Source organism: Balaenoptera physalus (genome assembly GCF_965194825.1).
Source record: "Balaenoptera physalus genome assembly, chromosome: 6".
Lineage (NCBI taxonomy): Eukaryota > Metazoa > Chordata > Mammalia > Artiodactyla > Balaenopteridae > Balaenoptera > Balaenoptera physalus.
This window is the reverse complement of record NC_138885.1, coordinates 51,355,946-51,379,481: the sequence shown is the minus strand read 5'-3', so window position 1 is coordinate 51,379,481 and position 23,536 is coordinate 51,355,946. Positions and strand designations below refer to the sequence as shown.

Below are 23,536 nucleotides of genomic sequence, written 5' to 3'. Positions count from 1 at the left end.
CCCCCCCACTGGATTGAATTCCAACTCAGTCACTTACTAGCTGTGTGACTGACTGTGAGCTTTCGTCTTCTCATGCATAAAATCTCATCTGTTTCGCAACTTACATTGAAAATTTGAGATAATGGAGATGAAGTGTGGAAGTATATCTGCTGTCAACAACTCCCATTACTCATACGTAACTTGCAATGGGTCCCCACCCGTGCAGTGCTGAACAGGGCGATACAGATTGTGGTTAGAGAGAACAAAGGCCGCCGTAACCTAGCTTTAGCCCAAGCAGCACTTGGCTCTGACCAAGCAAGTGCACTTAAGACTCCCAGGTTGGGGAAATGAATCCTGTCAGTCATTTCCCTTGAAAAAAAATAGTAGGCAGGTCTCTTCCAGCATTTCTCTAGCATCTCTCCCCCAAATAAACATTCTTTTCCACAGAACGGATACCATTATTTGAGCATTCTGTCAAAAATAAAAACCCTGTAAAGCCCAGCATCTAATGCAGATCCGACTCCAGGCCACAGGTTAGCTGTTCCAGAGGTCACAGGATGCAGCAGGCTCTTTTGCTTTAGGTCAGACTCTGAGCGCGTGGAAGCCAATGTTTATAGTCTATCTCCAGTAGTTCAATTAGTCAGAGGATTTAAAACCGTCTCTGTAAAAGGCTTTATCTAAGGTTTGTGTCCTGAGTTAACCCAACTCACTGGGAAAACTTTGACCCATAAGAGTGGTTTTTTTGTCCTCTATTCAGAATATTTCCTAGTATTTATTGTTAGTTCAGAGAAGGTGAGGAATTGCTTTCTGGCTCTATCACAAACCTTGAACACCCTCTACCTTGGAAAAAAAATACTAATATAAAAACAAAATGCTACCAAAACAGTCAACTCTATGAGTCAATGTATTTTTAAAGAAACTGAGATATTTCTCAAGAATGTGTCCCTTCTTAGGATCATGCCCTTTTCCCAAGATGTAAAAACATATACCGTGACTCTGACTAACTACACAGCAAGAACCTAGGAACAAGAGTCATTTAAGTGCCCAAAGAGTCTTGTTTGGCCATTCATTCAGTGCATGCCAACCACTAGCCAACAGTCTATTGTGTCCTCCAAACCACCTTTGCCCATGTCCACACAATCCCGCCCGCTCCCCCCAGATGCCTCCATCACCCCTCAACCCACCCTTGCCCTCTTACCACCACTCCTCGTCCACTGACAACAAGCAGTGACTCACTCCTGCCACCTCATCTCACATTTGCTCTTCCCACCCTTTTCTGACTAGATTCTGATTGCTGATGTCTGATTTACATTATCTCAATTCTTGGTTAAATATAATTAATCAGTTCATAGGATCAAGGGAACCAAGGTCTGAAGAGACCTAAAAGGAATTGAACATCTTGACCAAGGTTCCCAAAGGCTCCACACACCAATCCTGCCAACTGTAAGCGGGCACTGGAAACCACCCGGTCAAGCATACCGAACCAATACCAGAAACCCACATTTGTTTGAGGTTCTTTGGGGGTATAACTGCAAAAGTTAATGATTACAACTCAACATAAAGCAATGACGATGGTGAACAAAATCACTGGATAACTCAAATAAAAGTCACTCGGTGAAAGAAAAAGAACACAGGACTAAGTCTACCTACTCACTAACTACATGGTCACCAATTTTCCTCTGCTTTGTCAGAAAATTTGCCTCCACTATTAAAGAAAAAGATGGTACACAAAATATAGTTTATATTTTATAACAGAGAGGCAATATGTAAACTTAAATATGTATTGAGTTTTCCTTTATTCAACATATTCATTCAGCACCTACTGTGTTAAGACTGTGAGTAAACAAATGTGAATAATTTATAGTTTCTGTCTTTAAGGAACTCACAACTTGGAGAAGAAGATTCTAAAACAAATATGAGTGATACAAATAAGGTTTGGACTAGGGGCTAAGGGAGTAATTACCCATGGGGTTAATTAAGGGGAGGTAGGAAACATCATCAGGGCAGATTTGTAGAGAAAGCAATAATTAATCATATGTTGAAAGTTCAACAGATCCAAGTGAACATGAGCAAAGACATGATTGTATGAATGAATACTGCATTTTCAAGAACAAGGGGGTGTAATATGTATGTCTAGAGAACAGGATGGTATACAGTAGTTATAAGTGAGGAGGTGAGGAGACTGAACAGGCAAGCAAGGGTAAAATCTCTGGAGATCTTATGTGCCAGTCAAAGGATTTTGGTCTTTGTCCAGTAAGCAATGGATCACCAAAGAAAGCTTTTAAGCATATTTGATGGCTACATACTGTGTTACAAGGACTGTGCTAGTAGGTTGATACATGTTATATTAATCCTCACAACATTCCTAGTAGGATGGATAGACACATTTGAATTTAAAAACCATCCTAGGGCTTCTCTGGTGGCGCCGTGGTTGAGAATCTGCCTGCCAATGCAGGGGACAGGGGTTCGAGCCCTGGTCTGGGAAGATCCCACATGCTGCGGAGCGACTAGGCCCGTGAGCCACAATTGCTGAGCGTGCGCGTCTGGAGCCTGTGCTCCGTAACAAGAGAGGCCGCGATAGTGAGAGGCCCGCGCACGGCGATGAAGAGTGGCCCCCACTTGCCGCAACTAGAGAAAGCCCTCGCACAGAAACGAAGACCCAACACGGCCATAAATAAATAAATAAAATTTTTTAAAAAAAGATTTAAAAACCATCCTCCCACTCCCCACTACCAGAAGCAGTGCTGGGAGATAAATTAAAAGGACACGCATCTGGGAGAAGGGAAATCAGGAGACTGGTTGTAAACATCCCAGCACAAACTCCTAAAGGTCCATACTAAGCCAATGACAGTAACAAGAGTGGAGAGCACACAGTCTAAATACGTTTGACTCTGATGATGGTCCCCAGAAGCAGCACTCCTTAGCTTCTGCCAAATAGGAGAAAGCACCTCCCCCAGGGGTTGCACCACCATTTTGGCTGAGAAAGAGGCCCTCAGAGCACCTGGCGCTCCTGGCCACCTGAGAGCAGTCCCCAAGGAGGCCGTTATACTCCAGTTGGCCACCAAGCCATCAAGAGATGCCCTAGGGCTACAGATACTCTGACGAGCCTTTTGCTCACTCTTGGCCACCACATCAACAGGAGCTGCCAGATGTCTGCAACCAGCTCCCCCCAGGACATCACAGGACTAACCCTAGCATGCTCCACAATCCTCTTTACCTCAGTCATCACCAGAAGCCCAACCTGCCCCATTTCTCACCTTCTCAGACCTCTCTCCTCCCCAGTTAAGCCCTCTAGAACTCAAAATCTATCCTTTTCTTCTCTAGATGTTCCTTTCATCAGGCAATACCCTGAAAACATGGAGAAAGCAAGATTTAATCTGAATTTTGAAGGCTGAAGCCTACCTACACTGTTTTCACAGCATCCCATTAAAGGGAGGTTGTTTATACTCTCATATTTAAGTCCAGCGTTCAGCCGGGATAAACAGGGATGGCTGTACCAGTTGCTAAAATATCAAAACATCTCTGAACCAGGTGATAACTAGCCCCTTTCCTAGGACTTTCCTATGATTAAGTGATTAAAGAGTTAACGTGTAGCCTCACAAAAGGCTCCAGGACCCCACCCCAGACTAAAGATCTGTATCTGCAGTACCCATTCCATTTTAGTTGCAAATACTTTGAGTTAAATGCCTGCTTCTATTCTGCAAATCCCCCAGCCTGGAGATCATTAAGTGTCTCACCATTTCACCTTCCAATTTCTCCTCTATCCTCTTTCAAAAATCTTACCTGTTTTTTTTTTTTTTTGAATTTTTGAATTTTATTTTATTTTTATACAGCAGGTTCTTATTAGTCATCAATTTTATACACATCAGTGTATACATGTCAATCGCAATCTCCCAATTCATCACACCACCACCATCCCCCCTGCCGCCTTCCTCCCTTGGTGTCCATACGTTTGTTCTCTACATCTGTGTCTCAATTTCTGCCCTGCAAACCGGTTCATCTGTACCATTTTTCTAGGTTCCACATATATGCGTTAATATACGATATTTGTTTTTCCCTTTCTGACTTACTTCACTCTGTATGACAGTCTCTAGATCCATCCACATCTCAACAAATGACCCAATTTCGTTCCTTTTTATTGCTGCGTAATATTCCATTGTATGTATGTACCACATCTTCTTTATCCATTTGTCTGTTGATGGGCATTTAGGTTGCTTCCATGACCTGGCTATTGTAAACAGTGCTGCAATGAACATTGGGGTGCACGTGTATTTTTGAATTATGATTTTCTCTGGGTATATGCCCAGTAGTGGGATTGCTGGATCATATGGTAATTCTATTTTTCTTTTTTTAAGGAACCTCCATACTGTTCCCTATAGTGGCTGTATCAACTTACATTCCCACCAACAGTGCAAGAGGGTTCCCTTTTCTCCACACCCTCTCCAGCATTTGTTGTTTGTAGATTTTCTGATGATGCCCATTCTAACTGGTGTGAGGTGATACCTCATTGTAGTTTTGATTTGCATTTCTCTAATAATTAGTGATGTTGAGCAGCTTTTCATGTGCTTCTTGGCCATCTGTATGTCTTCTTTGGAGAAATGTTTATTTAGGTCTTCTGCCCATTTTTGGATTGGGTTGTTTGTCAAAAATCTTACCTGTTTTGAAGTTCATGTCATTATACTTACCACTCATCACCCCTTCTTGTTGTCATCTACCCATCTACTGCTGTTTCCTCTCATTTGCTGATGACCTAAGCGCCTGGCTGTTTCCCTTTCCAAACTCATAACTGTCTTCACTTCTGCTGTCTTCTACATCCACATGGAGGCCCCAGTTCCTAAAGCGCCTCACCTCTGATGGTCTTCTCTTTGACCCTGCCTCAGCCACCTGCTCTCATTGTCATAACCTCTGATTTAGCATTATGATTACTTGCACCAGCTCTGAGACTTCAGCTTCAAGCGCCTTACATGTGAACAACACCCTCTCTTTTTCCAGCTCATCTACTCTGGTATTTCCATTCCAGCATCTTCTTGGCATTATCTGGTTTTCCAATCCATTGGCAATTTCCACTATCAGTTACACATTCACTTCCCTTTTTGTCCAGCTTATGGTCAAGGTCCATCATTGTAAACTCTCCCTTGCAAGCACCCTTAACGCCCTTGCTCCTCTCTTCCTGCTTCTTACTTACCTGGAAAATACTCAAGTTGATTAAGCCCAGCTATCTGCCTGCTCCACACCTCTACCTAAACAGCTAAAGAAACTACCTGAAGAAAAAACCACATCCACAACTAGCCTCAATTAAATTCATGGCTACAAGTCTCTAATGGGCAATCCACATTGACCAGCAATCCTATTACATTTCCCAGGGTGTTTCAAAATAGCCAATTCAAATCTCCTCTTTTCCCAAACCTGTTTCACCCCATCCGACCCCAAAATCATCACACGTCATTGGGAAAGAAGAACCATGAGATAAGAACTCTATCTTCCCACCACCCAAACCATGACCTATCAGCTCTGTACCCATTCTCTCTGCAGAGCTTCCTTTTACTATGAATGAAATGTTCCTGATCCTAGTGAAGACCAACCTCTTCATTTGTCCCTAAATCTCCCTTCTTGCCTCTTCAAGAATTGTACTCCAACACTTATGCATCACTCTCTCCTGCCTTCATCAGTTTTTCCTCTCTAGTTAATCATTCTATCATTTCCTCTCCACTTAAACTCATTCTATTACTCTCTGGTTCTAAGAAACCCTCCCTTAACCAGTAACTTCTTCCAGGAACTTTTCCATTTCTCAGCTTCTCTTCATGACACAATTACTTGAAAGAGTTGTCTCTAGGCACTGTCTCTACTTCCACAACTCAATCCAATAAGCTTTTGAAGATATTTTGATGTCTCCTTTTAAAAACATTTTGAATTCTTAACTTCAGGGATACCACACCCTCCTGGTTTCCCTCCTATCCCACTGGCAACTCCTCCTTCTCTTCTACATAATACAGTGCTCCAATGGCCCACTTCTCTATCTACACACTCTCCATAGGTAATTCCATCCAGTACCAAATACAACTATATGCAAATAACTTCTAGCTCCATATCTTCAGCCAAAACCTCTCCCAGAATCTCCAGACTCCATTGATCCAATTGTCTAACTGACATCTCCAAAGGAATGTCTAAGAAGCACCTCAAACTTAGCACAGCCAAAACAGAACATTTTACATCTTCCTTCAAGTACATGAATTGCTTCTCTCCCAATTCTCCTCTTCTCAGTTTATGGCCCAGCTGCTCAAGTAAAAAATGTAAGCCTTTGTCTCAATTCTTGTTTCCTCTCCCCAGAGAATTAATCTATCAGAAAGTTGAGTCAACTCACTTGGTTGCAAAAACAAATCCTAAATCCATCCACTTCTTTCCATCTTTAACACCTGCTCGTCCATACAACTATAATTCCTTAGATGTGCAACTAAAATAGACTCTTAACTAGAGTCCTGCATCCAATCTTCCCTCCCCCACTTACCATAATCCAGTCCACTTTGTGTAGCCAGATCAGCCTTTGATAGCACACAGGCTCAATGGGAACAGCAACACTCACAAGGGGACAAAGTTGGTTCTTGGGGCAGAACGGTGAAAAATCTTACATATTATAATGAGCTGTGGTCCTCCAAAGCTCATCTCTACCCAACAAAATCTTATTTTTTATATTTAAGGAATACATTCTTGCTAGGGAAATATTCATTTAAAATTTTAATTAATTAATTTCAACTTAATTTTTCTTCTTGGAAAGACATAATGGAAAAAAAAAAAGTTGAGAGACACTATGTTATAGCAAAACCAAACCATTTCATTTACCAGCACATAATCCTCCAATGGCTTATATAACCTCAGAAAGAAATCTAAATGCCTTATCCCAGCTTGTACAGCTCTATAGGATCTGGCCCTTGCCTACTTTTTAAAGATTCCCTTGGACACTATGGTAGGTTGAGTAGTGGCAGTGTAAAGATATCCACATCCTAAATCCTGGTACCCAGGAGTGTTATCTTACATAAAGACAACCAAAAAAAGACTTTGCAAATGTGATTAAATAAAGGATCTTGAGTGGAGAGATTATCCTGAATTATCAGAGTGAGCCCCAAATGCAATCACATGTATCTTTATAAGAGGGAAGCAAAAGGGAGATTTGACACACACAGAAGAGAAGAAGGCAATGTGACCACAGAGGCAAAGATTGGAGTGATGCAGCCAAAACCTGATGAATGCCGGGAGCCACTGGCAGCTGAAAGAAACAAGGAACGGATTCTCCCCTAGAGCCTCAGAAGGGAGCATGGCCTGCCAACACCTTGATTTTGGCCCAGTAATACTGATTTTGGACTTCTGGCCTCCTGAACGAAGAGAGAATAAATTTCTGTTGTTTTAAGCCACCAAGCTCCCGGTAATTTGTTTAACAGCCACGGGAAACTAATACAGATACCTCTGACTCTCGCTAAGTTCTGGGTTTATTTACCTTCTTCTGCCCGTCAGATGCATCCAGAATACAATTAGGGTTCCGGCACCAGCTGTCTCCTCTGCCTGGAATGCTGTGCTCATCTCTGTACAGCTAGCTCCTGCTCACCCAGGACCCAGCTCAAATGTCAGCTCCTCAGAGAGGCCTTCCCAAACCATCCAACTCCAAAATAATCACAGCTCTCATCAGCTCATACATCTCGTCTTTATTTAATCATGATTATTTCTTCCCTGCACCCCCCAGAATGTTGCTAGGGCTCAGGGCGGGCCACCCCAAAATATGCACAATGGCATATTGATTACTTTGGATTCAAGTTCCTTAAGAAATGGTGAATGCACGAGGGACAGTCTGACTCTCCTTTCTGTCTCCCTGAAAGTAAGAAATAAATCTCTCATGTGAAAGGTACACTCCCTGCATCTGGAAGTAGGACACCCTTTAGGCCAGAGAGAGGGAATTTGGGCAGAGATGCCTATATAAACAAACCTTGTTACTTCTTCAAGCCCAGACTCTGGTTAGGTTCCTTACTAACTGAGCACCAAAACCTAAATTTCTTTGTCCTGTCAATTCCTCACAAATTTATTGTTTCTTTGTCTAAAAATATAAAAGCTGCCCGCTTTGGCCACTTCTTACGTCGCATTTCAATGAGACCTCTGAGTGCATGAATTAAAATTTGTTTTTCTCCTGTTAACGTCTTACGTCAATTTTGTTCCTAATCCAGCCACAAGAACTCAAGACAGGTAGAGGGGAAAATTTCCCCCTCCCTGACAATGTAAATGCTACAAGAGAAGAGATTGTATCTGTTTTGTACACCACTATAATTTTAATTTGTAGAAAAATGCCTAGTACATATTAGGTGACTGATAAACTTAACAAATGAGTGGATGATACAGGTGGGAGAAAGGATGGTGGTGCTCTTCAATGAGAGGAAAAACATCCTGGGGGCGGGGAGGGGGATTATGAGTCCTGTCTTGACTGTGGAAATATCCACTGAGTCTGAAATCAAGGAAGAGGTCTGGTTGGGGATGTTGATTTGAAATCATCGAAATCAAAGATATAGATGTACTTGATGGTACAGAGAACATCTACAATGAGAAGACAGTGAACTAAGAACAGACCCTGGGAACTACAACATCAAGGGGAAGAATCTGCAAAGAGACCCATAAGGGGTAGTCCAAAAGAAGAATGAAGTGTCATGGTAGCCTGGTGAAAGTTCAATTTCACAAAGGAGGGAATCAGCAGAATCACAGAAATTTCAAGCAATAAGCTCCTACGGATTTGCCAGTTGGGGAGAAACCAATAATCATAAAAAGAACAGATTCATCTAAGGTAGAAGCCAAATTTTCAACAGTTGCGGGGTGAATGGAAGGTAATGAAGTAGAAAAACAACATATAAGATACTTTCAGGAAGTGTAGCTTGAAAGAAAGGAGAGAATGAGCATGTAGTAGAGGGGAGTGAAGAGAGGAAGAATAGTTTTGGGTTTTGGTCTTGTTTGTTATTGTGATGGGAGAATCTTGAACATTCTTGTAAATATTTAAAATGCAGGTGAACATGGAGAAACTACATAGAGTAAGCTAGCTGAAGAAATGGGGGATTTAGAGTATCAGGGAAAGCATGAACTCTGGATAACTCTACCTCTAAGTTGGTAGTTAATGATGGAGTTAATATATTCAGATACAGGGAAGATGTGGAAAGGAGAACAAAATATTAAGATATCAAAATATTGACATGATATCTCTGTTTTCTCAGTATAACAGGAGGCAAGGACACTGTGAAAGGTACAGCTAGCTCTTCACCAAAAACCCATAATCTCTTCCTCTCCCAGCCAGACTAGACTTTCCAATCTCCCCTTGTTGATAGGTGTGACTGCGCACCTGATTTCTGGCTGATGCTATGTGAGTGGAACTGTTACATTCACTTCAAGACTAAGTATTTAGAAAGTGGATATGCTTCTTCTCTTTCAGAGAAGCTGAAGACGCTTGAAAGCAAAGTCCTAAGGGATGGCAGAATCACAAAATGAAAGGTTCCAGGATGCCTGAGTCATCAATTAGAGGAAAGCCATCCACCAACCAAGACTATGACATGATCAAGAAATAAACGTCTGTTGTGTTTGTGCTTTTATCTATTTTCAGATCTTTCTGTTAGAACAGTTTAGTCTGCTCTAACCACTAACGATCATCTTCTGGTAAAGAAACACACAGTGGGATAAAAGGCTCAAAGAAAATGCGGAAGGTTTGGAAAAACTACGGGGAGAAACAAGAAAAGATGCTGTCTAGAAACAGGCGAAGATAAAAGAACTGCCCTGTGGCTAAAGCTAGAGAACATAAATTTGTAGGTGCCTCCAGTTTGCATGATGGTGTTCATTTTCCCACCAGCATTCACAAACCCAGGTGCAGGAGTGGAAAAGGCAGACTGATACCAAGTTGCAGGTTGTTTCCACATTCATTAAGACTAAAGAGGATTTTAACAATGTCATGGTTCCTAGAAGTCAAATCAAAAGAAATATTGTTTTTCTCTTTCTGACTTACTTCACTCTGTATGACAGACTCTAGGTCCATCTACATCTCTACAAATGACCCAATTTCATTTCTTTTTATGGCTGAGAAACATTCCATTATATATATGTACCACATCTTCTTTATCCATTCATCTGTCGATGGACATTTAGGTTGTTTCCATGTCCTGGTTATTGTAAACAGTGCTGCAATGAACATTGGGGTACATGTGTCTTTTTGAATATTAATGCATATATGTGCAATCTAGAAAAATGGTACAGATGAACCTATTTGCAGGGCAGGAATAGAAACACAGACGTCGAGAACAGACATGTGGACACAGGGGGGAAGGGGAGGGTGGGATGAACTGGGAGATTAGGTTTGACATAAATACACTACCATGTGTAAAACAGATAGCTAGTGGGAACCTGCTGTATAGCACAGGGAGCTCAGCTCGGTGCTCTGTGATGACCTAGATGGGTGGGATGGGCAGGGGGTGGGAGGGAGGTCCAAGAGGGAGGGGATATATATGTACACATATAGCTGATTCACTTCACTGTACAGTAGAAACTAACACAACATTGTAAAGCAATTTTACTCCAATAAAAATAATAAATTAAAAGAATAAAGAAAAACATGGAAAACAAGAAAAAAAAAGGAATATTGTTTCAGGCGGGCATACTGTGCTATGCATTCAATGTCTGAACAAATTCAGCATCACTGGTGGAAACTATTGACCCACAGCACCAAGTATTAGGAAGTGAAGTATTAAAAGGCAAAGTTCAATGAGTCGAGCAGGGGAATCCAAAGTAGCAAAAATAAAAAAGGGGAGTTTCTGTCATACTGGAACATAACTGTGGCTTTGAGTAAGTCACTTATGTTCTTTGGAACTCGGTTTCCTCACTGATGTAACAGGGTTCACTGTTGATATATGAAATAATGTGTGCAAAGTGCATAGCACAGGGCCTAGAAAAAGTGATTGCTCTAAATGATACTTATCATTATAATTTATTATCAATAATAAAAAGACAGCGTTGGGTTAGATCTTTAACCCCCTTCCTATTTAAAATTCTGTGAATATATATTTTTTAGATAAATATCCCAGCTACTTAATAGTGGGTTGGGATAGGGGAAAGGGCAACATAAAGAGAGAAGTGAAAGGATATTTGTTGTAACAGATCCTATGAGCACAAGCCAGGAGGGAGAAGCAGGGAATGCAGCATCCTCCCAAGTGACTGCCACATCTGGAGAGGCTGAGAGAAAGGACATCCCAAACTCGGGGAAGTAAGAGGAAAAGTTAGGCCAGGTCCAGAGGTGAACAGAGCCCACTGACCATGACTGGCTTCCCCTTGCAAGACACAAGAGCAATAAAACACCCCGCGCTTTTATGGCTTTAAATTCACACAGTTCTGCCACCTTATTTTACAGAGGAAGAAACTGACAGGTGCAGAGACTGACCAAAGCCACAGGCAGGTGGCTATAATGTGACTTCAGGGATGCACAGAAGTAAACACTTGCCCACCGCCAAAGCTCCTTCCACTTAGCCTACATAAATGGTCCCTAAGGTTTTGTCCCCTTAGAATCCAGAGACCTTTGACATAGCGACAAGCTAACTTTATCAGTAATCTTGTTACGAATTAATTTTCTGGATTCTTTCTTAAGAGATTGGATTAGGTAGGCAGGTGGGGAAAAAGGGAGAAGTTAGTGAAGAGAAGGGAGCCCTAAGAGCCCTGACAAAGGTGACTCCTTAGCAGATCTTAAATGACCTCCTCATTTGCAGATTCCTCCACTGATTTTCTTCACAGATTGCTTTTATAACTTTGGTTCAAATGCAGCAATTTCCTTTCCTCCTCCTAAAACAAATATCCTTTAGATATAAGAACTGCCAAATGTACAGGGAGAAAGGGAGGCCTGAAAAAAGATAAAGATTCAGTTTAACTGATTATCTGAAATGCATCTGCCTGTGTGTTACCTGCTGTCCAATCACACCCCAACCATTTCTATCATTTATTCTTGGTAATTAAGGGATGAGTGAATTATGAGTCAATCATTCATTCAACAACTATTTACTAGGTGTCCCCACATGCAGGGACTTGGGTTGGGCACATGAGGTCTATAAAATTGTGTAAGATCCAGCCCTTGCTCTGCATGATCTTCTGCAGGAAAGGAAATTATGCATGTTTTCAAATAATGACCATACACAGGACTAAATGAGATACTTATGAGTGGCATAAAAAGAGTAGTTGAAGAGTTTAGGAAATGTACAAAACACTTCTGACTGGGGTAGTGAAGGAAAGCGTCACAAAACTGGTAGCCTGTGGCCAGGACATTCAAGGATTGGTAGGATTTTAAAGAGGTGAAGTAGAAGGAAAAACATTAGCATAGGGGCAGCAGTAGGAATAAAACAGATCTAGAGAATTTCATGTAGTCCAGTTTGACTGGATCACGAGGAAGAGAAGGGCAGAAGTTTAATATTGGGGCAAGACCGGAAACGTCCATGAATTCAAAGATAAGTATTTAGAATTTAATGCAATAGGGCAGAGTGACCCACGGAAGGGTCGAGCAAAGAGTGATATGATCAAAGCAGTTCTGATATTACAGCAGCGAAACAAAACATCCTTTCTTTCTTCAGTTTAAACAAAAGAAAACGACTTTTGAGAACCTAGTACTCTGAGCCGTACTATTTTCATCACTTTTCAAATACAGGTAGAAATTCATTGTGTTTTTTGTTTTGTTTTGTTTGTTTTTTAATTAATTTATTTATTTTTGGCTGTTCGTTTCTGTGCGAGGGCTTTCTCCAGTTGCGGCAAGCGGGGGCCACTCTTCATCGCGGTGCGCGGGCCTCTCACCATCGCGGCCTCTCTTGTTGCGGAGCACAGGCTCCAGACGCGCAGGCTCAGTAATTGTGGCTCACGGGCCTAGTTGCTCCGAGGCATGTGGGATCCTCCCAGACCAGGGCTTGAACCCGTGTCCCCTGCATTAGCAGGCGGATTCTCAACCACTGCGCCACCAGGGAAGCCCCCATTGTGTTTTATTGAAACTCATAAAATCCCAATGAAAATTTTCCAAAATGTTTACCTTGAACATCAACTTTTGTTCCTAGTGTGAATAACCAACCAGACTTAGTGGTCACTGGTGCATATGAGGGAAGTAATAAAGCTTACTAAGCATGTGTCAGCAAGTCATACCCGAAGACCGTGTCATTTGACAGCAGCAGCTTCTAGAAATCTCATTTTCAGAAAACAGCCTCTCTGTTATAATTTGTGGGGTTTGAAGGATATAGGTGGATAATCAAATATGAAATTCCACAGAGGATATATCACTATTTAAAGAATCTGAGGCTAGAAAAATCTAAATGAAACAGTCATTCCTCACACTTTAACAGTATCTGACTGCTACAGAATAAAGTACACCAGTAATCATTTCATTTTGCCAAAAAAAGTAAAAGATATCCCCAAGTAATGCTTTGGAGTTTTGTTAATACATTTTGTCACAATAAATTTTTACTTAGGAGGGCAACATTTTCTATTAGTTAATTTTTCCCACTAATTTTAGTGAACTAACAGAGCCAGAGCTTGACCTAATTAAAATCAGAAACTATGTTTTGTCTGCTGCACAAATCAGAAACCTTATTTTAAAAGAATCAACAGAAAATTTTCAACTGAAAAATGGGAAATAAGAACACAGATACGATATAGGAAGAAATATTTAACCCAAAGAACTAGTAAGAACTGCCAAAAAAAGGTGAAAATCCTGGGAAACAAGGGGAAAAAAACCCAAAACAAACAAACAAACAAAAATGGTCACATTCACGTCAGGACACAAAATTAGAGTTCTAGACAAACTCTGACCACAGTCATTACCTCAACATCCTCAGGTATTCAAACCATTAGCTCCTCAAGCTTCCTTTTCCTAAAATGCTCCTTAGATCAATCCCTGGTCAGGTAATACAGGAAGAGGTCTAAAGTTGTTCGACATTTCCTGGCTTGTAGCCACGTTGGCCCTTGTCTTTCTCACTTGCAGCTGAATCTGATCATCTCTCCCCGCCCTACATTTCTTTCCCCCATCAGGTCAACAGTTCTAAAACAAGGAAATATACAACACACCCTTTTATTAGCTTCTTCTTCCTCTATAAAACAACTTCCAAGTTTCCTTCTTATCTCAAAGGTGATGAATCCTGATGGAATTTCCTGAGTATTTTGAAGAGCATCTAAAACCACTTTTATAACACCGTCTAAAATTAGCCAGTTGTGGGGATCCCAAATTTAATGACTAGTAATTTTCCCCGGAAACTTCAGATGAAAACGATATCCTATTATATACAACTGGAGAGAGTAAAAGGCAGGCCATCTGACACTTTGTTTTAAGCAAGGGTGTTAAAAGTGGCAAGAATGAAAAGTTATAATTTTTAACTCCAATCCTGGGCTTTAAAACTTCAGAGACACAGTGAAAAGTATCATTTAGGTCATGTACAGAATTGTATTGTAGGTTTCTAATATGCTTTTCCATAGAAAGTTTACTTTTGAAAGTATATGATTGTTTGGCTTTTTAATACACTGAAGTACAAAATAGCAAACATTCTTGAAACAAAAATGATCCGCTGTAATCCTCAGGAAACTTTAAGTCTCTCTGTTGCTGAAGTGACATTCTCTTCACCACAAAATTGTCTCCAGCTACTTGAGCGCATGTTAACCTCTCCCTTCCATAACCATTGGGTACGGGACTATGCAAGATCTTAAGCTGGTCTCTAACTGTTCGACATCTATACGTTTTACCTTGTTAAATGAACTCTAACCTTCTCAAAAGCAGGCTAACCATATTTTTCTTTACCTTGTTACTATATAATGCTGCACAAGACTACAGAAAATTTCATTTAAGAAGTCAAGTGTTACAGCTATTTGATTCCTAATGCTCTTTCTAAAGTGTTGTTTCTGTACTGAGGACAACCTAGTGAGTCTGGTTGTTGACAAGTAGAAAAAAAATCAAGTTCTGGAAAACCTGAGCAGAAACTTCATCACATTAAAAAAATAAAGAGGAGAAATTAGATAATGATCTGGAAATTGTTTCCCGTCTCTGATAACCATAGCTGCCACTAACTTCCCCCTCCCCCTTACTTCTATCACACACACCAAATTAACGGGGGAAAAACCTGGATAATTCATTCACAACATGCAAGAGCTAAATTATCCAACTATCTGCATTCTTTCCCCAAGTCTTCCCTTTTTGAATATAAAAAGTAAAATATATAAGAAAGAAGAAAGTAATATTTTGAAGTCTACTACCTGAAAGGAACATCACTAGTGATTTTACATGTGTTATATCATATATTATTATCTACATTTTGTCATTGAGACAACTGAGGCCCAGTGAGGTTGAAGAGTTTCCCTAAAGCCAAAATCTCTGGTTTTCTTCCCCCACTACATCCAGCTAGAGTTTGTCCCACAGTTTAGTCACTTCATTGAGAAAACATTTATCACAAACTAGTCACCACTCCAGGTACTGGAAATACGAAAGTGTGTGAGGCAGGCCACGCCCTCTCACAGAACGTACATTCTAGTAATGAAAGCAGAAACTGATAGCAAACGGGATAATTTGAGAGTTATAATTATTCACCAGTATGACTTATGTACCATGATAGTCAAATATTTCTAAACATCTCTGAGATTAAATAGTTAACAAAAACAAAAGGGGAGGCATTGACGATTGGCCCTCTTGTCAATTACTGAGCTAAGCCATTGCGTCTTTTAATAAATCAGAGGGAGAGAGAAGGAAGCAGAGTATTAATGCTGCTCAGAATGTCTTTATAAAATAAAGTGACTATGTGAGATATCAGAATGGACAGTTCCAACAGTGCTGGTTCTCAAACCCCAAATTCCATCTTTATCCATTATTACTAAGGTACCGCTGCATCATTTGACGAGTTGATTTGGAAAAATCAAGGGAGTGTTGTAACTTGACATAATCCCCCAATGAGAAACACAGGAGGGTTCCAACATCCTCATCATAAGGTTCCCCAGGCTGCACATGGTATCCGTTGAGCAACGGCATCCAGCACTCAGACCATGGCCAGCAAGAACCGTGGCACTCAGAGACTAGAGTGGTCATAGCTACCAGGAAGTGCCTGGCCCCCGTGTGGCAGTTCCCATTACCCTCCACACTCCAAAACAAAACGTCACATCTATTAAACTTGGGAACGTATGCAAAATTGTTTTGTTTTAAGCAATGAGGACTCAGTGGAACCTACTTTTCCATCCCATACCTATTTATACAAGTATAAAAGTTGACTAAGTTAGTTGTCAGCTATTTCTATAGCTGTCCCCAGCCTTTCCCATGATATTTATAAAGTGTCGCGTAATTTGGGTTGGCCCCGTCACTAAGAGAACTTGCATGTGTACATTTCTTTGGCACTCCTGAGGAGGGTAGTTCCCGGAGTGAATGCTCCCCCGCAGAAGATGGAAGGCAGTCTAGAGGTCAAGGGCTCCAGATCAGCACTTCATTCACAGGGCTATACGTTCCTGCCAAAGCACGCTTCAAGACTATTTTTGACGCAGAAGTTACTACGTGGGGAGTAGGGGCTGTTTTAAGTTCATCAGGGTACACCTTCCATTTCCTCCTAAAACTGTCACACTCCAGCAGCTAAGATCTCAAAGAAGCCTCAGTCCCCTTCTAGAATCTTTCCCTCCCTTGCTTCAGAAGGGAGCAACAGTCCTTCTTTTCAGACGAGCGGCGTCCACAAGCCATAAGTTTGCAGCAAACTTTCATTTAGACACTAACGCTCACCCCAAAGTCCTGCCACTTAACCAAGGAGGCAAAAGTATTCCACCCCACCGCCCTGCTCCCGGTAAGAATGAGCCCACGTTCTGTCGGTGCGGAAAAATTCTAAATCTCTCCCCAGATTCTGCCACCACCCACCCCAACACCGGACTCCACCCGGTCAGAGAGGGACCACCCCCCGCCCCAGAACCCAGGGGGCGGGGGCACGGGGGTCTCCCGGGAAGCACACACCTTAGATTGATCCTCTCGCGCGAGGGGAGAGAGGGCAGAAGCGCCCGTTTCCTCGGGCCTGGGCGGAGTCTCTGCCTCCCCCGAATCAGCGCCTCGGTCCGGATACTCGCAGCGAGGCGCGCGTGGATGTCACGCCCCGAACAAGCAGGGCGACTGTAACCCGACGCACCAGAGCAGCCGCGCCCCCGCCTCCCCCGAAACTCGCTCCTCCCGCTCCCCTCCCCGAGGGTCGACCCCGGCGGCGCAACCGCCACAAGCGGCCGGATACCTCGGGCCCAGGCTCCGCCGACCCAGCGGGGAAGCGCGGAAGTGGAGGCGGGGGACCCGGCCGGGAAGGCGGGGAAGCGTTGCGAACTAGCGGGCAGAGAACGAGCGAGGTCTCCGCCTCCAAATGAACATGACTAGGCCGGGGCGCGGGGCCCGCGGGGATGGGCCGCGGCGCGGCGTGTGCGTGGCCCTGGCCCCAGGCCGCAAGTCCTGCCCGCGTCTTCGCCCGGCCTCACTCCAGACCCTCCGCCTCGCCTCGCCAGCCGGCTGGCGGGCCGGGAAGCCTCGGCGGGGCTAGGCCGGGGGAAGACGGCGGGGGTGTCGAATTTCCTCCGCCTTCCTCCTTGTGGGCCGCCCTCGCCACCTGCCCAGGAGAGAGGAGACTCTCGTCCGCCTGCACGCCGGCGGGGCTGGCTTACCTGATTTCTCGTTACTCGCCCCCGAATCTGGCTTCCCCTATTCGGCAGGCAGGCTTCGCTGAGCCTAGAAACGCGTCTGGGAGGCAGGCGGACCCCTGGGACCCTACCGTCAGAGCCCAGAGCCTTCGCCCGGGCTCCCCCCGCGCGCTCTGGAGGCGCGCCCGGCCGCCTGACCCCTGGCTGAATGTCAGCGAGAAGACCCGCAGGGAAGACCAAGCCCAAGCTTCAGGGGGTGGGATGCTGAGCACGGGCTCCTCGGGCCCAGCCTCGTACAGGTGGGGGGAGGGGAGAGCCCAGGCAGCAGAGCAGCAGGCTTCCCAGTTGCACCCCCAGAACCGACCCTGCCCACTGAGCATGCCCAGCTCACTTGTTGGCACTAGAAGTGCTAGGCGAGGCCAAGGGGGCCCTAGGAGGACGCAGATGGGGATCAAATTGACCCATTTCTTTAAGGTCTTTCCTCCGAAGATCTCTGGGAGCTTTACACGTAACGTTTCTACCGTGGTATTGGAAAATACCCAGGGAAGGGTTGGAAAGGCCTTCCAAAAAAAGGCAGCCAAATTAGTTTGAAACAAAAGCGCAGGGGTGGGTTTTTTTCAGCCAATTATTTCTTATCACTTACTAATTTCTTTAAATACCAGTTAATTATTATAATTGACCCAGAGGAATATATAGTTTCATTGGGTCCCAAACTCATAGTAACAGGAAACCAGCCTATCCAATGGGTAGTCTATCCAGTGGAACAGCGGGGGATTGGGGCGGGGGGCGGGGGGGCGGTGTTAAATGATCAATACTAGGTTCCCATCCCCACACCAGTTGAATCAGTTGGTGGATGGAACCTGGACATCTTTATATTTTAAAACTATGGGTCTCAAAGTGTAGCTGGGGGAGCCAGCATCACCAGAGAACTTGATAGACATGCAGATTCTCGGCTTCACTCCAGACTACCTGACTCTTAAACTCTGGGGCCAGGGGCCTAGCTGATTGAACAAGCCCTTCAGGCGATTCAGGTGCACACTACAGCTTGAGAACCACTGTTGAAACCTTCCCCCCACCCCATGATTCACGTGAACACCCAGGCAGGGTTGAGAGCCCCTCTAATAGACCCATTGCTTTCACATTTTTTGAAATCCTAAACATTTGTCTAGAAGAGCAACACGTTGCATAGAAAAGGAATAATCTGGCAGAATTAAGGTGCCAGTCCTGGATTTTCTTCCCACTAATTCTCCCAGGACAGTTCAGTGCTTGGAAAATGGAGACAACATATTATTCACTTTTGCACCTAGCACAGTCCCTATAACATAGTAGATGTTCTGTAATTGTTAATTGATATGAAATGAATGCTCAGGTGAACAATTTGTTCTGAGCCCTATTATGTCTGCTGTTTATTTTCCCCACAAGTCCTGGTCACCTTGCTAGCTAACAAGCCAGCAGGGATTCAGTTCTCATCAGTAACCCATGACCATCCATGATGGTCCAATCCAAGCCAGACCCTGACGGAATAGAACATGGGAGGAGGTAGAGAATTTTGAGGTGAAAAAACTCAGAAGCACTGGACATGTTTTCACTTGCCAAGGCTGGGGCGCAAAGCAACCAAAGGAAAGCAGGAGGACCCTAGGCATTGGTGGAATTCAGGAAAGGTATCAAATGAAAAAGGTGTGTATGGGAGGGGTTAAGAGAGGAGAGATAAGAAAGCTTAACATGCATGATAAGCATACAGCTTACTCTGGATCTTCTTTTTCTATACAACCCACCTCAGCCCTCCTCTTCCCCGTGCTCCATGCACATCTAATCTCAACTACAGCCTTGAAAAAAATGTTTTAATTAGAAATCATTGTAAAATAATTACTTCCAATTACTGCATAAAAACACAGCTGATTTGTAGTTATTCAACATAAATTAGGCATCCACTTTTATTCAAGGCAAAAGTGGTAAAAAAAATTAACTTTTCAATATATACACTAGATAATTTCAAAATGCAGAGGTTTATGATCCTTCTGCTTTAAGACCGACAGACTCACAAAATCAAAACCTATTCCCTATTTACTCCATCAGTATCTTCTAGAAGGAATAAAGTATAAAAATAATTTTTTCCTTTTAGCCTTGAACATAATTCTTTAAATCTTAGGTTACTATTTATGAGTACCTAAAGTAGCTTTCCACCTCTCTATCTCTGCCCCTGGGTCTTGCTTATTATGATAAGAATTCCACTGAAAGAATTTGGTTGCTGATTGAGGTATCTAACAGTAATGTAATTTCCCATGTGGGTAAGCAATTTCTTTTCATTGTTAAGATAATTTTATGGGGAGGAGGGCAATAATCATTCATTTAGAAATTACTCTTCAGAATTAAGTATTACACTAGATACACAAACAATATTAAAAAGAGAAGAAGTCTTCCCTACACACATACACTTGCTAGAGCTTCTCATGGAATTAAAACAAAACCAAACAAACATGTTGAGGGCTAAAAAGGGAGAAAACTGAGTGAGGGTGTAGGAGGAGAAGCACTTATCATAACTAAATTTAAAAACATGAAGTAAGTATTTTAGCAGAAAACGATCTACTGACCTGACCAGTACCTCAGAGAAGTTAGAGTCTTAAGTGTTTCTCCTTGTCCCCATAAGCATGACTCGGCATTTGGAATGAAACTATGTTTACTGTCTTTCAGATTGAGGGTGTCAAATAACTTTGGTGCCACCTAACTCTTCTCATGTGCCTAAGGAAACTTCAGGACTATCCTAAGTTTTCAGGCTCACATGGCTACCGAAATCCGAAAAGCTTTCCCCTTTTCCTTCGTTCCTATGTAAACAAAGCCTAAATTCGCCTGCCATTAATTTATCTTGCTTTTGTAGTGTTGTCAGGTAAATTTGGGTTATTTTCTATAGTCTAGTATAACAATACAAGCGAGAAGTTCTTCCCTTCCCAAGCCTGGAGAGTAGGCTCCCTGACGCTTAGACATCTTCAGCCCAACTGCTGGGGCTGACCTTTCCCCCAAATGGGGAACCTTCCATTGGTGATTCTATTACTCACCTTTTATGACCATTTACCACCTGCCCAGGGTCAACTGTTTTAGTCCCTGCCCACTTCTAGAGAGGAGCACATTTTCCCTGAGTGTTCATTGGTTATCAAAGCTCATAATAAAATTACGGAATGTAAGGATTGAAGGGGCCATAAATGTTATTAACTCACAGACTTTTGTTTTACAAATGATGAAACCAAGGCCCAGAATTATTAAGTACTTTACCTAAAGTTACAGAGTTAGCCTAACATAGAGCCAAGACTAAAATGAGAAACTGCTTGGTATAGAGAACAGTGTGTGGGCTTCAAATCCATCCTCTTCTAAGTTATTTAACCTCTAGCCACTCAGAGCCTCAGTTTCCTTATCAGTGAGAATATACTGAGAATAGCAAACATTCAATGCTACTTACTCTGTGTCAGGCACTAGTCTTAACAAAGTACTTGTAATCTTTAATCCTCAGAATAACTATGAGTTTTTTGGTTTCTTGGCTTTGTTTTTACAAAGTGGGAAACTGAGGCACAAAATTGTTAAGTAACATGCCCAAGATAACACAGCTAGCAACAGCCAAACTGGAATTGAATGGGATAATATATGTAAAATGCCTAACATGTAGATTGTCAATAAAAGTATCACAAATGTCATTTCCCTACCCTGAACCCCACACATTCTGACTCATGGTCCAATACTGGGCCAAGACACCTTTGTTCTGAGCTTTGATTGCTGTGTATGCTCACATCTTTCTTCCATTATATTATTTTAGTACTTTACATAATTTAGGAAGTACTGTATGTACCTATAATCTTATCCATTGTTAACAACAGTTACAACATTAAGAAGATAACCAAACATTAAACAAAGACTTCAAGTTTACTACGTACAAAAAAAAAAAAAAAGCCCACTAATATGGAGTTTCTAGAAGATTAGCAGTGCTGGCCAGAAAAATCTTAAATCCTTGAACAGGACTGGACCAGTACCTTTGGGGCTTGGAGATTAGAGCAGTTCATTTATCATTTAGTGGCCTCTACCTCCTTGTTACTTGAATTCTTAAAAGCAGAACTATAGACATCTAAAAATATCCAACAGAAAATCTTCCCACGTCAGTGATTTCCAAAGAGTTAGGATCAAGAATGAGGTAAAAATACAATATATGATCCTTGAAAAGATGAAATGAAAATACTAAATATATTTTAATAGGTTTAACCCATATTTTAATGGGTTCTTTAAGGTTTATTTCTGCTTTATAAGAATCTGGGAAAGTATTCTTGAAATAAAATTTTAAGGCATCAATATAAAGTGACACCAGGAAACTTACTTAGATGTAAAGGTCTTGCGGGTAAAGGAAATATGAACTTCCTTGGGCAGGCATCCACTTTGTTCTTTGGACAAGGCAGCACTGAAAACAAATGTTGGTGATATAAATTGAGTAATGTTGTCTCTGGAACATAGCCTGCTATTTAATAGCAGGAGGAAGGTTGTGGGCAAGCAGATATGTCCCAAATAACTCATGCAGAGAACATGAAAAAGTATTAGGTTCTGATGTGGGAGCTGAAACAAAATGGAGGATTGGGTTCTTCAGAGGAACTGTTTATGATTCAGTGAAAGAGGCAAATGAGCCAAGAGTAAACAGCCCAAGAAACTGGAGATTTGTTCAGTTCCGTGTCTGAATACCTGTTACATAACCTGGAGATGGCTTCAATCTCAGCAGTAAATGCTTAAAATAAACTTGACTACAGTTTGTAATGTTATAATATGATTTTTTTTGAATGAATGAATCTGAATAGCAAAAAAATAGAGCAACAATAGCAAAGGACAGGGTTTATGCCTGTGCCTGATTAGCTTTAAAATAAGAAGAACGTTGCGTCTTAATTCAGCAGCCTTGAAGCACGTGGGCAATGACCTAATTTCTGCCAAGCCAAGAGGAAAGCCCTTTACACACAGGGGTATAGGCCAGAGAGTAACACGTGCTGTTCCCTCAGCAAATACCTTGGACTCAGAAGGGAATCTCCTTCATTCCTCCTCTATCAGCAGAAGCATCATGCAAAGCCAAAAAATGAACCATGGAAAAGTAGAGAATCTTTGTTCTGTTATCTTTGAGTTACATATTGAAGTTTATTTTTTAAATAGCTCTTTTGGGGGGCATAAAACAAAAGAAGAGAATGGTTCAATGTAAACTTCATCAAAGAGAAATTTGAAAATGTAATGGAAAGTATATTAACATTCTCTAGACCACACTGTAAATAGATAATCCCATTTCCTTCTTGCCTAACTTTTAACCCTGGTCAAGTTTCTGAGAACTAAGACAGCCTGACATGTGATAAAAAGCTAGAAACTGATGTCAGGGCATCTGAAAAAACAATTGTTTTCCTAGTAAATTTAGAGTATGTGTGTTCTAAAAATATCTTTCAATAGTCAAATGTGGAGGAAGACACTTTTTCCTGAGCATGTGCTCTTCACTATCAAACTGAGCCTCTCAGAGTTTTGAAAACGAGTAAAAGTCCAGCCCTCACAAAGATGGCCTTCCTACAGTGGGTCTCATAGTGCTGCAGGGTGGCATTCTAGCTTTTCCATGATTTTCCTCACCCTAGACACAATTTACATTCCTGCTTTGGAGCTATGTGAAAGCAAATTATCCCCAGGCTTAAGGAGGTAAAGTGAAGACTTAAAAGCTATCCTATTGTAGGCTGAATAGTGGCCTCCATGGAGCCTTTGAATGTCACCTTATATGGGGGATGGGGAGTATTAACAGATATGATTTAATTAAGGATCCTGAGATGGAGATGTTTTCCTGAATTATCAGGGTAGACCCTAAATGCAGTCACATGTAACCTTATAAGAAGTAATAGGGAGGGTTTACACAGACAGAAGA

General features: G+C 42.2%; 1 protein-coding gene across 5 annotated transcripts in view; it reads right to left on the bottom strand.

The window, feature by feature from the left end:
* GPD2 (glycerol-3-phosphate dehydrogenase 2) overlaps positions 1-20,311 on the bottom strand; it is a 144,926-nt gene extending 124,615 nt beyond the window's left edge. For 2 of the 5 annotated variants that reach the window (XM_082464996.1, XM_082465000.1), the window contains exon 1: positions 16,967-17,105. The gene's annotated coding sequence lies outside the window, so the exon portion shown is untranslated. Of the gene's footprint in view, positions 1-16,356; positions 16,586-16,966; positions 17,106-17,652; positions 17,833-20,219 lie in introns of those variants that run through there. The other 3 variants (XM_082464997.1, XM_082464998.1, XM_082464999.1) reach the window with 3 other exon arrangements.
* Positions 20,312-23,536: the final 3,225 nt, after the last annotated feature.